At 42.4% G+C, this 18,126-nt stretch overlaps 1 long non-coding RNA gene across 2 annotated transcripts in view; it reads right to left on the minus strand.

The window, feature by feature from the left end:
• Positions 1 to 3,139: 3,139 nt before the first annotated feature.
• Positions 3,140 to 18,126, minus strand: part of LOC147017977 (uncharacterized) — a 37,612-nt gene continuing 22,625 nt past the window's right edge. The window contains exons 1-3 of one of the 2 annotated variants that reach the window (XR_015062782.1): positions 16,220 to 16,409; positions 5,148 to 5,213; positions 3,140 to 4,331 (exon numbers count right to left, since the gene is read on the minus strand). This is a non-coding gene — a long non-coding RNA (uncharacterized LOC147017977). Of the gene's footprint in view, positions 4,332 to 5,147; positions 5,214 to 16,219; positions 16,410 to 18,126 lie in introns of those variants that run through there. The other variant, XR_015062783.1, reaches the window with a different exon arrangement.

Here is an 18,126-nt window from a genome sequence, read left to right on the forward strand (position 1 = left end):
GTGTTTAGAAACTTGTGTACGTTTCTCTTAACTATATGCTCAGGTGCATATTTACACTGTATATTTTGGAATGCTTAAATATATATATATATATATATATATATATATATATATATATATATATATTTATATGTGTAAATATATATATATATTTATATATATATATATATATATATATATATATATATATATATATATATATATATATATATATAAATATATATATATATATATATATATATATATATATATATATAAATAAATATATGTATATATATGTATTGTTCTGGATTTCAGAATCCGGTCTGATGAATTCATCCATACATCCAGGTCCTCAGACAGTTATTTCCTTAAATGCATGTTCAGATTAGCCCCATCCCCATGTCTAATGGGATCTTCAATGTAATGCGTTGAAAATGGTAAAAGATAGATCCCCTCTCTTATGGGAAGCTTTTTTCTTTACGACAGACACGTTTAAACACATTTCTTTCACGAGCTCTAAAGCCCGCCCCCATTCTTCCTCAGCGGCAATCTTTCGTGACCTCCGACACCCGCCTTTTTTGAGAGCGAACAGGTCATCATGGTAACTGTGCGCCAGAGGGGTGGGGTGAGCTTACGGGGGACGGCACCCCACGGAGATGGACCGGAGATATAAAAACGAACGGGAGGTACGTTCTGGGGAGAGAAAAGCGTTCAGAGAGAAAAAGCATGGGGAGAAAAGCGTGAGGAGAGAAAAAGTTGTAGAGAAAAGCGTGAGAACAGAATGCGAAAGAGGAAAAAAAAGCAAAAGGAGGGAGGAAAAAGCAAAGGGTGAGAGAAGCGAGCAAGAAGCGGGTGTCTGACCAGCGCCGATGAGACAATTCGTCCTTCTATTCCAAGTGCTTTGGCAAATGAGTGTGTGGTTGTGAGCAGCACCGCCAACAAGTGAGACACCGGTCAGTCACCAACAACACCAGGGTCTAAACCCCCGACGGACGATCTGCGTGCCCTCCAGACTTCGACTGAGGTTCATGGCTGCCCCGTGAGAGGGTGCACGGCAAAGCTGGGTGCTGGCGACGGACGTGATACGCACGCATTGCAGGATGTTTGCGCTTCACGGATGACTTTCTGCTGAGCGAGACTATTCTTCCCCCCCCGCCCGCCCCCCCCCCCCCCGCCGCCTGAATGATCCGTTGGGTGCCCATGTCTGTGTTTAGCTGTAAGTTAGTCGACCCCTCGATAAGCATCTGCTCATTGTCTTTTTTCTGCCATTTTGATTGATTTTTGCTTTGAAATTCATTCTTTTCAGCAAATATAAAGTTCTTTTTATTTATTTATTTTATTATTAATAAATTATTTGTCGATTTCCAACCTCTCAGTGCTTGTCCTTTCCTTCCATTGGTCTGGCATTGTCCGAACCTAGATAGACTGGGAGGTAATTACCACAGATTTGACCAAAAATCGGCGGCACGCACCAGCGGTTAAAACGCTCGGCCGCCCTAATTAAAATCTAATCGAGATAACATTGTTGCTTTGCCGAGGGCGTGCTCCCCGCTCAGGTAACCACGTGACCTCGAGTTAAACGGAATAATTAGATGGTGGACACTGGAACTCGTGGTTGACTGGGTGGCGTTCATGGTTCTAAAACAACCCACCGTACCGCAACGTTAATTGTGAGCGGTGGCCACAGGTCCAGCTCTAACGAGGACAACCGGGCATTAATCCCCATGAATGACAAGCTGGTGTCTCGGTACCCGTGGCCGCCACTATATATATATATATATATATATATATATATATATATATATATATATATATATATATATATATATATATATATATATATATATATATATATATATATATATATATATATATATATATATATATATATATATATATATACACACACACATATATCCCCTCTGCTCTTCCAACCAAATAAAGCTGCCTCAAGCATCCAAGAAAAGTTACATAAGATAAGCCCTTTGCTGTTTCAAACCCTACCTGGATTCCTCAACTGCTGCAGAAAGCTGCAGAAAATGTATGTAGCACATACATTAATTTTCTTTTTTCCAGTTTTTGCTTCTTGGAGTTTCCTTCTCCATGCATGCGTGTTTTGCATCTTGTTTTTGACTTATGTCCTGATCCTATCAGTGTTCCAGCTCTTCCAAGAGCCTCGACTATTGACACAGAAAAAATAATTCCCAATACTGTTTGCTGTGGTCATGCATCAGCTGCTGGATCAATTGCCAGACTAGTTTCATCACTCATTGCCAGTCATCAGCGACAGAATAGACAGAAACATGCACCACCGAGGCTCCGAAACATGTACTACCTTCATTGTCAACAGCAGTCAACAAATAAATGAAAACAAAACCCAATCACACCTCTCACCTGTAATTCGAGTTAACAACCAATCAGCTCTCACCATACCAATTATCATCAGGTGGCTGGGATCTATATAATTAATCCCCCCCTTCTCTTCTAACCAAAGAAAACTACCAAAAGCAAGCATGAAAAGCTACACAAGGTATGCTCTTTATGATCGACTTCATTCAAAGGCATCAGATTCGACATTTTGTCTAATGCCTTCATTTCACCAGTGAGTTTCAATTAGTTCTCACTACACCTGTAGCATCTCAACTCACCAGAATCCTGCACTATGGACATCTGCTAATGGGAAACATTTTGCTCCAGCTCAAACTATTTTAGAACTTGCTTGTGTAGAAAGGGTATTTGTTATTTTGCCCATTGTAAAGTATGTCCTCACCCTTTACTGGTTAATGAATACCTTCAAGCTCTTGTATAAGATGCATCACGTGCAAGAGTATAATATGTTTTTACTTTATCTGATTAATAATATTGTGATGGCCGCAGCAGCGGATAACTTTGAACCCACGTGTCTATAAAAGACCATGGATGCCATCGACAACACTCACCTCTGGCTGGATCTATGAGCCCAGGGTCAGTTTGCCATACCTGTGAGATGAATGAAGCAGAACTGTGTCAGTGACTCCGTGGCACCTACTTAATTGGCTGAGCGAACTGGTGCCACAGCCCATACTCTATGGGTTACAATTATGTGCTTGGACCAATCTTCCCTGGAGCACTATCCCTGATCAGATCAAAAAAGTCAAGACATGGTTTAAATCGTCCATATACTTTATTATAACACGAGCAATTGAGCAGGAAATGATGGAAAGAATGGTGGTTGGGAGAATTCTAATGGGAAATTGGCAGGAAGGATGGCAGTTGGGGAATTCAAATTTGAAAATGGTGGGATAATTTAAAGGAGGACAAAGCAAAGCATATCCAATAATTCACAGCATGCATACATTCCTTCTTTTCCCCTTGGCGAACATTCCTGCCCTCGGATACCTTAGTACCTTCACATTTAATGAATCCAGACAGCTGAAGGAAGAACAGATAGTTTTGGAAGAGGGGGAGAGAGATAGAGTGTGTGAGTGAGAAGTATGGGGACTACCACGTGCCCCGGCGCAACATCAGCAACATCGGTAGAGGCGACCATGCCCACTGTTCGGCAGTTGAGGCTCGCCTCCATTGCAGTCCCTCCTTTCTCCTGTGGCAGTGCCTGGTCTTATGTGGAGGCAGTGGAAGGTCCATACATCCTAACATGATGACCTGCGTGACTTTTGGTAATCTCATTCCGTCTGGTGAGAGCAGATATCTCCGAGGCAGCATGGCAATGAACATGGTGCCGAGAAGGCATGCCAGGTCCGTAGGTGTATCAGTGAATGAAAAAGCCATGGACAGTATGGAGGAAAGGGAAAAAAGTTAAAAAGCATGAAAGAACAAAAGGGAGAAGAGAGAGGAGGCAGAACAAGAAGAGGAAGAGGCCTTGTGGTCTGTGTTAAAGTATGCGAGTGGAAAAGTGTAACTTTCCGAGGAATGTAGCGAAGGTTGAAGCAAATGAAAGGCAAAGCGACTGGAAGGGCAAAAGAGATCCGTATACATTGACAGATCCAAGCAGACTGTGCAGACGAACTGCTCAGGCAACGACTAATGTCCTCCCCAAGCGAACGACGCAGACGAACTGATCTGCTGTGCATCTCCTTTTATTCGCTCTCTCCCCACCCCCACAATTGGGCCGGTATAGTGCATTCCCAACATTGGTGTGACCGTTGTGGGCTTTGCCACTCCTGCTGTGGCATACTGGATTGGCGAAGCCGGACCGCAGACACATCCCACCCTGGAAAGGGGGGAGGGGTTTGGCTCTTTGTTCTTATTCCTTGGCTCTTTATCTTTGCTTTGCCACGTTCACTCCATCATCGAACATTGAAGCACTTTGAGATTGGAAAGGTGTGTGGCAGGGCATTGGTTGTGGGATGCTGAGAAGAGAGAAGGTAGAGAGGGTGAAGGGATATTAGCTTCTGCTAACTCACACTCGCAATGCATATTTATCCCCATATATACGATCTAACTTACTGTAAATGTGAAACGGAACACTATGATATACCTGACTCTAAACTTACATGTATGTGCTTTCACTCACCCGGGAGGTACACAATGTCCTCTTCGGGCCCAAAACGGTCACAATATTGTACAGGGTGGCCACAAAGTGGGGGATCAATTCAATAATATTCAGTTATATTTGTCTGAATAATCACTGCCATTATCCAAACACACTTGCACGTTTTCTTTCATAACTTTCTGCATAGTGCTTCTGGAGATACCCAGTTCCTTGGTGTCAGTGCATCCTTTCCAAAACGTTAAACAAACGCATGCCTGATGTCTGTGACTGTTTGGTCAGTGTTCGTTTGTGCATTTACACCAAGACTACAAGCCTCTCCATTACTGTATGGACTTTCATTGTGAAAAATAAAAAAAAATTGTTTTTTTTAAAAAACATTCACTTTCATCCTGAAAAATGATGAAAAAATGAAAATTCACTTTCATCAGTTTGCCTTTGAAAAGCAGTAAGTATGCCAAAAAATTTATAATAAGTGGACCAAAACGACCTCTCACAATGACAGATTGGTCAGCCTTCTCTGTCATCATAAGCAAAGCAAGGCATTATACGAAGTTGCGTCTCATCTCTTCGATAATTTCCTGATTTCTTATTATTTGAAATGGCCACACATCGACTCAGGTTACATTTTTTATGTTTTTAAAGTATCAGCGTTTAACAAAGATTAAGGTATCACTTGATGTGCGTAACCTCATCCCATGTTTCTCTGCTGCCAAATCCATGCAGCTTCAAAGGATTCATCCTGGAAAGAAGATACAATGGGTATTATAAGCGCAGAAGCTAAACATTCGATAAAATACACTAAATATTTACATGACTCTGCAATTGCACGCGATTTCCTGTGCTCCGTCCATTAGTTAAATTTAAAAGTGACTCACACACTGAATGAAACCAACGACCCATTGAATGCCTATACTTCAGTGCATCTTTTCCACATTTTAATTGCAGTATTAATTGATACTAGCTGAAACCCCATCACAGACGGATTCCGTTCATTCAACCACCCTCACCAGCTCACACACACTCGAGGGACATGGACTGGACAGGGTGTGCTTGCCCCCGCCTACTCCATCCCCCGCCCCTGCCCCATTCAATCTGCTTACCCCCACCCAAAAATGTTGATTTAAACAACTGAACCAAGATTCAAAATATTAAATAATTCTGGCTGCCAGAGCATGTGCTCAATCATTTTGGAATTTAAAACATATTCCCCATGATTACTAGATCTCAATTGTGAAGTTTCACGTCGATTGATGAAGCAGTCCAAGATAAATATTTTTTTTCAAGATTTTCGTTCATTCCAATATTGCTTGCTGCCAGACCATGTGACCTATTGATTATTTGTGAACACCATGGTATCCACAAGGGTTGGGGAATATGTGGGTGAAGTTTCTCCTCGATCCGTCAGACACTTCTGCAGCAGAAGAAGATTAAGGTTTATTCTTCAAAAAATCAAACTGCCAAACCATGTGACCTATGACATGGTGGAGAACGTTTTTTCCTCATGGATAAGCAATAGGGTGTTCCACTTTTGCAAAAGTAGTTGCTGGAATGAAGCACTATGTGCCTATCGATTCCACTAGTGAAGTTAGGTGATCGACCAAAGTTTGAAATGTTTTCCGCCTTTTTTGACCGTGGGCCGGCATTTTGAAATTTCAGGAAAAATCCATATTTTTGGAAATAATATTGATTTTTGAATATTTTTTAAAATATATTTCTCTGTGTTTTGATGGCCGAATGCACTTCAGTAGGCACCAGTATGATAGTAAGTACCCGTAAATATTATTCACAACTTGTCCCAACATTTTGAGAAGGGGTTGCCATTTTGGAATTTCACTGAAAATCCCATATTTTGACAATAATTGCATGGCACATTGTTCGGCATTTACAGAATATCATTAGTAGCGTTTTCATAAAGAAATGAGAGCATGATCAATTAATTATGAGAACAACCAAATATGTTTTAAGCGACATGGTTTTCATATATGACAAAATAACAATCTAGCAAACAAGCAACCACACAGATATCTTATAGAGAACATATCGTTTGTTTTGTATAGTCTGGGTAAAGCTTCCTGTGCTCTTCCACGCACTGTAGCAATGCTTGATGTTGTTTCTCATCATTGCACATATGAATAAAGCCAGACACTAGCTTAATTCCTCTTTCAGCTAGATCATTTACGACACGCAAAGAATTAGCACTTTCGCAAAATTTCCTGTAACTAGCGAACTTGTCCCATATAGCCACAGGAGCCCTGACCATTGGTCTATCAAGGTTTATCTGCATGTACACAAAGAATAAAAAATATATATATATTTCATTAGATGTACACAAAATATACGATTTTCACTGAATTTCCAAAATGGCAACCCCTTCTCAAAATGTCGGGACAAGTTTGTGAATAATATTTACGGGTACTTACTATCAGAATGATGCCTAATGAAGTGCATTCGCCCATCTAAACAGAGAAATATATTTTTTTAAATATTCAAAAATCAATATTATTTCCAAAAATATGGATTTTTCCTGAAATTTTAAAATGCCGGCCCGTGGTCACAAAAGGTGGGAAAATTTTCAAACTGGTCGATCACCTAACTTCACTAGTGGAATCGATAGGCACATAGTGCTTCATTCCAGCAACTACTTTTGCAAAAGTGGAACACCCTAATAAGCAATCATGCCTGGAAAGTTTTGCCTCGATCCGAGAAAATTTTGAAGGAGTTTATGTTAAAAAATAAGGATTCCGAACCACATGACTGATGATGTCACCAATTTCACACACACGCACACACACATGCAAACACATTTTCATACCAATCAGATAAATCATTTGACATATGCAATGATGTCATAATGAAGCTACCGATGACATCATCAAAAAAAATCACATTTCCCATGTGGAGTACTTCACATGTGCCAAGTTTGAATTTTTTCAATGGAACGGTTTCAGATATAGAGGTCTGAAGTTTTCCTTTTTTTTTCCAACAAAGTTGCCACACAACATGGCTAATGACATCATAATTATTAAAACATTCTACATGAGTAGTCGCACCAATGGTGAAAATTTCGTGTCAATCGGAAAAGCAGTTGCAGAGAAAACAGAGAAAATTATCATGGACAGACAACCCGTAAACACTTCGTCAGCATAGGCAAAAATGAAGTTATTTTATGATGCAACACCTTGCAAGTACTAGGTCCCATGTTGCATCATCCCAATACTGTAAAGCCTAATTATGCTGTTTTTGGAAGATATTTAAACAGTATATATTTAGTAAACCCTCCAATATAGTGGGGGTTAGGTTCCTGGAAAATGTCACAATAGCTAAAACCATGATCGTGGAAACCAAGGGCCAATTGGGAGAGGGGGAGGTTAGGTTCTTGGATTTTGAGAAAATGTCGAGGAAGATCAACGGCAACCAGACATACACACATTACAATTGAAATACACACACACAGTATTATCATTGAAATAAACATGTAAATATAATAAGTACAGTGCAAATCAATGATCTTCACTTTTTTTTTAGAAGGGGGCCACTTTTGACGAGAAGACATCAGTGTTCGAGCCACCACACCGCCTGTCGGACTCCAAAATGGCTGCTGTTAGGCCCCGCCTGTACATACTCTTTTTGTTGTTGTTGTGGTTACTGGGCTACAAGCATAATTGTTTGCATGCTGTCATAGACTGATTTAGTGATGTTTTTTATGCTTCGCATTCGAACACTCATATGAAACCATTTGGTCAATTTGATAACATTTATGGTGGATTATGATGGGGTGTTTTCACATTTGTGGATTATCAGCTGCGTGCCAGGGGCCGCACTTAAGGCCACCAAGGGCCGCCAGTGGCTTGCAGGACACAGAATGAAGAGAACAGGGGTGTAAATTAACCCAAAACACAAGTGTGACCATTTAAATTTACGACAAAAACAGCGAGGTGGGTGAGGGTAAACATATATTACTGTTTGTACTATAAATAGACACAAGAATTAGCTCAGCGATGATGATGAAGCTGCTATAGTGGGGGGGGGGGAGGGTGGAGTTTAAAAGATGTGGATGAGGAACTTGCGATGGCTATTAGATCATCGGAAGCACGATGAAGGTGCCTGCTGCATTGCCACAAAGAAGAAGGATAAAACGATCCTTATCCACCTTGATCCAGAGCAGACCTTCCCTGCTTGGGCAGCAAGGTATGAGATGGCATCCTATTCCAAAATAATCCCATCTCTTTAGCCTTAAAAACCTGCTCTGGTATGAATCCCTTTGTCTCGATTCGATCCAAGAGCCATGGTTGAACTGGAGTCTTCGGCCCTGGGTGTCATGAAAAAGTTGGTAAATCTGCAATGCTTTCTCCCATACACAGTTCCACTCAAAGGCATTTTTTTCCGTTTGATCCTCAATACAAACATTAAACGTTTTTACCAACCTTTCGAATAGGATCATGGGGTTGGAACAAGCCTTTTGTGCTTTGCAAGCAGGAACACTTGCTCGGATATTTGACCCACGTTTACACACAGTTGATTCCTTGATCCTTTAATGGTGGCCCGAAGATGCCGCACTTTTACTTCTTGCCGATGTATCTAACAACTCGATTTATTTGGACAATGTCATAACTCATAACCTTTCTCTGTCCTTTTGGCACACTATGAATTTTGTCCATAGTTTTATGTTTGGGCGCCATATTTACCTCTGCCACCGAAGGTGAAAGAGGTTATGTTTCCATCCCTTTGTGTCTGTTTGTTACTTACGAAATCTAAAGATTTTGTAAGTATATTGATCACTTCCGTCCTCTGTTTGTGTGTTTGTTTGTGTGTGTGTGTGTTTGTGTGTTTGTTTGTAGACACGATAACTCGAGAACGGAAGAAGCTACCACTGTCAAGTTACACCATGTGATTCAGGAGGGTAATGGCTAGCGCTGATTAGATTGTTGTCAAAATCGGTCAAAGGTCAAGGTCACAGTGAGGTCAAACATTCAATTTTTGATGGTTTTGTACAGAATCATCGTAGAAACTTCTGGTTTGCGTCGCTACCTTCTCTAGAAACAGCTTTTATTAGACAAGGTGAGAGGTCAAGTTGACGATTTCGTAAGTACCAGTCTATGACTGCTTGTTACTTATGAAATCTAAAGATTTCATAAGTATATTGGTGACTTCCGTCATGTGTTTGTGTGTTTGTTTGTGTGTTTGTGTGTTTGTTTGTAGGCACGATAACTCGAGAACAGAAGAAGCTACCAATGTCAAATTACACCACGTGATTCAGGAGGGTGATGGCTCGTGCTGATTAGATTTTGGTCAAAATCGGTCAAAGGTCAAGGTCACAGTGAGGTCAAACATTCGATTTTTGATGGTTTGGTACAGAATAATCGTAGAAACTTCTGGTTTGCGTCGCTACCTTCTCTAAAGACAGCTTTTATTAGACAAGGTCAGAGGTCAAGTTGACGATTTCGTAAGTACCAGTCTATGACTGCTTGTTTGTTTGTCTGTTTGTTTGTGTGGAGGATATCTCAAAATGTTTTGGACGAATCCAGATAAAATTTTGTGGACCAGTTCAGTGTATGACAAGGACAAACTCATTAGATTTTTGTGAAGATCCAGATCCGGATATGACTACTTGAATTTTTTGTGATTCTTCACCATTGAAGAGATATTTCCAAAATCGATATGTAGAACGATATCTCAAAAAGTTGGTGACAGACTCGGATGAAACTTAGTGGACATGTTGGGTGTGTAATGAGGAATAATTGATTCAATTTTGGTAAAGATCCAAATCCACATCTGGACACGAGAATTATTTAATTTTTAAAGTGATTTTTTTCATCATTGAGAGATAGGGCCAAAAACGATATAGTACTGTATGTATAGCATGATACACTACATGGCCAAAAGTATGCGGACACCCCTTCTAATTCGTGTATTCGGCTATTTCAGCCACACCCATTGCTGACAGGTGTATAAAATCAAGCACACAGCCATGCAATCTCCATAGACAAACCTTGGCAGTGGAATGAGCCGTATTGAATAGCTCAGTGACTTTCAATGTAGCACCCTCATAGGATGCCACCTTTCTAACAAGTCAGTTCATCAAATTTCTGCCCTGCTGGAGCTGCCACGGTCAACTGTAAGTGCTGTTGTTGTGAAGTGGAAACGTGGAGGAGCAACAGCAGCTCAGCCGTGAAGTGGTCAGCCACACAAGCTCACAGAATGGGACCACCGAGTGTTGAAGCGTGTAGTGCGGAAAAATCGTCTGTCATCGGTTGCAACACTCACTAATGAGCTCCAAACTGTCTGTACAAGCAACATCTGCACAAGCACTGTTCGTCGAGAGCTTCATGAAATGGGTTTCCATGGCCGAGCAGCGACACACAAGCCTAAGTTTTCCATGCACAATGCTAAGCGTCAGCTGGAGTGGTGTTAAGCTCACCGCCATTGGACTCTGGAGCAATGGAAATGTGTTCTTTGGAGTGATGAATCACGCTTCACCATCTGGAAGTCCAAAGGATGAATCTGGATTTGGCGGATGCGAGGACGCGACCTGCCTGGGGCTGGTCTGGGGCTGTTTTTCATGATTCGAGCTCGGCCCCTTCGTTCCAGTGAAGGGAAATCTTAACGCTACAGCATACAATTACATTTTGGACGATTTTGTGCTTCCAACTTTGTGCTAACAGTTTGGTGAAGGCCCTTTCCTGTTTCAGCATGACAATGCCCCCGTGCACAAACGAGGTTCATACAGAAATGGTTTGACAAGATTGGTTTGGAAGAACTTGGCTGGCCTACACAGATCCCTGACCTCAACCCCATCAAACACCTTTTGGATGAATTGGAATGGCAACTGTGAGCCAGACCTAATTGCCCAACTTCAGTGCCTGACCTCACTACTGCTTATGTGGCTGAATGGAAGCAAAATGTCCCAACATCTAGTGTAAAACCTTCCCAGAAGAGAGGAGGTTGTTACAGCAGTATAGGGGTGTGGGGTGGGTGCGACCAACTCCATATTAATGCCCATGATTTTGGAATGAGATGTTGGACGAGCAGGTATCCATATACTTTTGGCGATGTAGTCTATTTCAAAAATGTATTGGGCCCGATATGATCTTGTGTATCAGGTATTACATGGCGGTGGTATGTGCTCTGCCGAGTGCCCTTCTAGTTAACTGTTGTGTCTACTAAATCTTGTAGATCTATGATTACACTATTACAGGATCTCCGTATGTGAAGAGGCAGTGCTAGGAGGTGGAGAGGCAGGGCGAAGAAGTGGAGAGGAAGCACGAGGGGGAGGGAAGCAGCGCGATGGGGTGGGGAGGCAGCGCGAGTGGGTGGGTACCCAGCACGAGGGGGTGGGGAGGCAGCACGAGGGGATTAGGAGCAGCACGAGGGGGTGGGGAAGCGTGATAAAACACAACCAAACTGCAACATTTTCTTTTCAGCTGGGTTCAATATAAAACCCGGTGGGGGCTTTGAAAAACCCATGCAATCCACCTGGCAAATTCAAGTCAGTCTTTAACAGTCCCCTAAACAGAGGAGGAGGGTGGAGGAACAGGGGGAGAGAGGCAGAGTGATAGAGATAGGGATGGGAGGGATATTGGGGTGACGTCCAGTTTAACGGAACACACAATGATGAATCGCCCTGCCTATGAAACACCAGGATGACAGTTTATAGCTGGGTTGAGATTGTAACCGAGGGTAGACAGCTTATAGTGAGTGTGGTTACATCTCAGTTATCCTGATGTGATGTTAACAATGCGTTTCATCCTTATTATTTATATTTATCTACGCCGATGTGATGGCTCATATAATGAAAGAATATCTCTACAAAAATGGGAAATTGCACATTTTCAGTGAGCCATCACCCGATACATCACAGAACAACATGGGGCCAACGCAGGCAAGTGGTCCCTGAACAGTGTACAAGTCGATCGACATTCAGTATTCAGTGACTGAATATTGTAGCGCGCTCGTGAAGTGGCTTAAGCACTCCGACTAAATGGTTGAAAAGGAATGGCTCATTTGAGAAGCAATTAGCAAGCTCCAAACCGTCACATTAAACATCCACCTCTCGAAGATGCCCAAAATATCAAATATGTTCGAATTGGACAAATATACACTATTTTAGCAGTCAGAAATGCTGCTAAGTTCAATTCTGGAACTTAAATTTTATAATTTGGCCTGGTTTAAGAGATTCTCGAAGTTATGGCATGTGCTGAAATGAAATAAAGCCACAAAGGCTGGCGTCTCCAGGCGTTTATAAGCACTGCATTTTCCACAAGCCATGTAATGACCCTTCTTTTCTATTGGTTGGCATTTTCTACAAGTTATGCAATGGCCCTTCTTTTCTATAGTTTGCCACATGGCACCTACCATATGAAGGGGCCTATTCTTTGCCGTGGCATTTTTTCTAAGAATGGAGTGGTTTCTCTGTATTACATATGGTATTCTATGTTTCAGTCAGTTTTCTTCTAGAATTAGAGCATCTGAAAAACATTTTTTCCAAAGTCCACTTTTGCAGTGTCCCTAATTTTTGCCATGTCCCTCATTATTTGGCTGTGGATAACCTTGAAGTCTCAACAAGTGTCTCTCTATTCATATTCAAAACTTAACAAACCTTCATTCAACATTTCATACGTTATGAGCCATTGTGTTTGACTATTTTACTACCAGAGTCAAAAAATTTCCTTCAAATTTTTGTGGTTCACCCCTATGAGCAAACACTAGCAAAAAACCAAACACGATGGCACTTACGCGGATTTTGTTTCGAAAGACACAAATAAGATGTATTAGCCGATGTGTGTTCCATGTTTCTGCTAGTTTCAATATATAGCGTTTGAGATATGAGTGCCAACACTGATTGAGTACTGCTCTCCCCTCTTGGCTGGTGCTCCTGCCTCTCACTTTTCTCGACTTCATGCTGTGGAAACCAAGGCATTTCGGATCATTGGTATCTCCCATGATGAGGCTGAGTCTTTGGGCCTCTCATTCTCTCACCGCAGGCAGGTCGGTGGTCTTTCTGTCTTCTACCGTCTCCTCTCCAGTCTCGCCCCCCCCCCCCACCGCTCTGTCTGCGATTTGACCCTCACCATATTTCCGCAGGGTACTCAAGGTCTGCCAACAATCCCCTTCTGGTAAAACTACCAAAATCACGAATCACTGCTCACCTTCACTCTTCCATTCCTCTTTTTTCCCGCCTTTGGAATAAACTCCCTCACTCTGTTCACCACCACCTATCGTCCCCCATCTAAATCCTCGATCTTTTCTACCCCCGTTAATCCACCCCAAACCCACCTCCTTCAAATTCCCTGCTTTCCTTCCTGAAAGTCCCTGTAATGTCAATCTTGTATACCCCATGTTCCCCACCCCATCCCACAGATCTCCTAATGTGGCTGTTCCCCACTGGTTTGTCCTTCCCACTCCCGCCCCTCTTGTCTCATGTGCGTTGTGTGTTAGCTCTCACACGAGCCTCGACAAGGTATACAAAAATAAAAACAAATAAAAAACACATTTCGGGTGGATCGACAAACACCAACGTTGATTTTGAGGGTTTTCATTAAAAACTCAAGAATGTGGAAATGGACGTTCCTGAAATTTGGAACATATTACTTCGACATAAAAAAGGATTTACTTCTGAAATTTGCAGCCGATTTTGTGCAGTAGAAGCCGAGAAACGGATTTTCAGAACCCTGTGTTGAAGTTTCTTTCAGGGAAACCATTCCATATCAGCGTGCAGAGATTGAAGCTTGCAGAGTACTCCAAGCAAGCACTCAAATGAAATGATTGAAGAAACTTTTGAAAACGAAACGTTTCATTTTTTTCTGTATCTATCGATGTTGAAGTGATGGGTCGTGTAATGACAGAAAATCATACAAAAAGGGGAAATGTCGAAACTGACGGCTGATTTTTGAAAGTTCTATAGGATAATATATATATATATATATATATATATATATATATATATATATATATATATATATATATATATAGTGTTACGAGTTCTGGCCCGCCCGGCGTGCGATTGGCCGCGTACCTCTAATGGCAGCCGCGTCACCCACCGGACGGACAATTCAGTCGTGACCCTCCTGGAACTACCGCCAGGAGCCAGTCATGGGTGGGGGTTTAACCTCACCACAACCCAGTCCGCATTCTACCCGCGTGAAATAGGGTGAATCGCCGAATGTCGATATACCTAAATACCCGCCCGGGTAACCTACCGAGGGGTTGCACCACGCCGCAGGTCGGCTTAGGACACGAACCGCTTCGTGGTTCGTTCCGTGCTACAGGGATAACCGAGCGGTGTTATCGCCGATCTCGACGGTTCAGATTATTTATCGGGTGTTTAAAACCCACTACTCATTCCACAATGCAAGATGGCATTTAAATGGGGTGAAAGGAGGACGCGACGAACGGGATACATTGCACACAAGGACAATTATTATAAAGCACATATTACACACACTACACAAGCAAGGAATCATGCACATATTTACAAGCAAGGCAAATAAAAAAGCAATACAACCGACTACAATGAGAATGTACATGCACTTAACAGGGACACGGCGCCACAGCATGCATACAAAAAAACAGGAAAACCCTCCTAATAGGCAGGGTGGTAGACGTAGTTCGTAAACTTTTATGGTCGTGGGCTGTGGATGACCGAAAAGGCCCACGAGACCATGCTGGTTACCTGCCCCCTCGAGGTGTGACGGTGGGCAGGTCGCGACGCCTTGTTCCCACGGCAGCTAGCGTAGCCACGCCTGCTCTCGGGCCTTTGCGATGATGTGGTCGGTGAGTTCTCTCCGGCATCCTTCGCCAGATGCGCAGATTCGCACCACACAGCTGGCAGGGCTGCGCCTCCCGTCTGCATCTCTGAGGCGTCGCCCGGACTCGCCACCGGCATGCGCCTTCACCGACAGGTCGCCCAACGCCAAGACGAGAGAGCCCAACCTCGACCACCAAGAGAGAACTCGAAGATGAAGCGAGAGGAAGACGTCCACCAAGAGAGTGAGTAGAATCCAACACGACCCCAACAGAGAGAGAGTGACGTCTATGACCCAGACAGAGAGAGTGACATCGACGACCCAAACAGAGAAAGAGGATGACGTCGACGACCCAGACAAAGAGAGTGACGTCGGTGACCCCAACAGAGAGAGTGAGCCTCGCGCGCAGTCCGCCTTATATAGTGCGGGGCTCCGCCATTCGCTCCTCCCCGTTTTCGGCTCCACCTTCCTTCGAGAAGGTTCCCGAAAAGGGGCGTTCCTCATTCCGACCGCTTCACCCCTCGCGTCTACCAATCGGGGGCGAGCCGCCCCACCCGCCTCCATCACACACCTCGGAGAAACAGGCGGAAAAAATCCGCGCGCCCATCGGAACTCCTCTGGTTTCCTTTTGCGTTCGACGGTTTTCAACACAGCTTGTTGTTTGCGTGGAGGTTTGTTCAAAATAACAATAGAAAAAGAAAAACGGCTATCTCAAAGAGTCGCAGCCCGGTGAACATGAAGTATCCCCTTTAAACAACGGTGGGGACCTATCTGCACATAAACTTAGCATCATAACTGATCTAAGGACCCTTTATGGTGTATTGCGAATTTCCACAGCCGTAACAATACATATATACATACATACACGCAGACACCACACACACACACACACACACACACACACACACACACACACACACACACACACACACACACACACACACACACACACACACACACACACGGCTGACAAGACAGCTGAGAGATATGAATGCATCCTCACCTCTGAACTTTCTCACCTTGCTTCAAATCACGGGCCAGCTATAAATAGTCACCTGGTTTTTCTACAGGCGTTGGTTAGTGGACATTAAATATCCCATGGTGTCATTAGCTAAAAGTGAGTGAGCTCTCATCAGCACCCTGAACAAAATCGAAATTCCTACATACTCAGTAGAGTATCCTGAGTCAGTGACATCCTGTTCCGGACTGTAACACCTCGCCAAATGAAACTGCCTCCGCAGCCTTATGTGCCTAATGGTGCGAGAAGGATAAAACATTATCCTTCCGATTAAAGTGTACATTTACAAATACAGAATAATTCGGCTTTACTGCACTAGGATCAGTTTGGTAAAGAAAAAAAAGTTTTAATTGTGACCTTTGATCAACTTGTGCAACATGACACTACTTGCTTGGTGTTGCATTCATGCATCAACATTGTCAAAACTTAATCTTCATGCAGTATCTTTGCCATTTTTCTCTGCTATTTTCCATGTCCTTCTCTGAGGAACACCGGCCTGCAGCACCGGAAGTTGCATCACAGTTATGATTAAGCTGACTCTTTCAATGACAGATTGGTATGCCTCCACCGCATCAAAATACAAAGCAAGTCAATCCAGCAGACTTCAAGACTCATCTCTTCTGTCGTTCTCTGATCTCTAATTATTGGTTTTCCTTCCATCCAAGTCATTGCACACTGGACATTCCACTTCTATCATGTCAACAATGTGTGGATGCTCTCAATCTGAAACGAGAGGTGAGGGAAATGTCACTGGACATCCTCCTTGCATTGGATACTCTGGCACCTCTTACCCTACTTTCCAAGTTATAAGATAATGTTTTCCAAGTGCCCCCCTAGACTTGCAATAAGATTTCCTCCACGATCACAGGTATCAGGTTTCTTTGAATGTGATACAGAATAGTGATGATGATGCCTCGACACAATTGAAATGACTGTTGACTTCATAATTTTAACTTTTTCAACTTCTGGCTCCTTTTCCTATTACTACTGTATTGTCTTAAATGCAATATGGATCTTTCCCTACTTGGATCTCAGATGGAAGAACATGGTTGATTGTTTAAATTTTGCCATTGCGCATATGACATTTGATGGTCAACAACTGTCAAATTTACTTGCTAGCTATGTTTCGAAGTACAGTTGTTTTCCATTATATTTGATTAATATTGATGTTATATACCATGCGTGTTTCACAACATATCAGCAGCATATATCTCCTTCAAAATGACAATGTTCGAGTGTGCATTGTTCTGCTCGAAGCACAAAGTGGCCTTTACAATACTGCATGGGATGCATGGCGTTTGAGTGGGAGCATTCATGCACAAATAGAAATGGAATTAATCTGTGTTCATGTCGCTAGAGGCAACAAGATCCAGAGCAACTTGTGCTTGCGCAATGTGCTGCTGAAATTGCGTGGGTGACTTTTGGAAAACTGAGAGGCAACGTCACCGGAAGATGAGCGATGCGTCATGAAAGGCTCTGAAACAAGTTTATGAGATGAGCCAGAGGGGAAAAGGGTAGGATGGGGAATCATTTAATTGGCATTCCTATGCACGTTTTGCATCGATTTTCTCATCAAACAATTTATATAGGTCAGACATCAAACAGGCTGACGTCAAAAAAAAAGTATGAACATAAATTGAAATTACAACAAAGGGATTTAGCTTGACGCTACTTTATTATTACCAGCAAGGCATTTACTCTTGACATCAGGAGTTATGTCAAAATATAAGTGTGCTGACATATAGTTTAGGTTCCATAAATTTTAGTTAAACAAATGCTGGAATATTCCTATGACTAACATATATATATATATATATATATATATATATATATATATATATATATATATATATATATATACATATACAATTTATACATACATCAGACACACC

This window comes from Eptatretus burgeri, chromosome 10, assembly GCF_056783735.1.
Source record: "Eptatretus burgeri isolate ZD-2024b chromosome 10, Ebu_testis_v1, whole genome shotgun sequence".
Taxonomy (NCBI): Eukaryota; Metazoa; Chordata; class Myxini; order Myxiniformes; family Myxinidae; genus Eptatretus; species Eptatretus burgeri.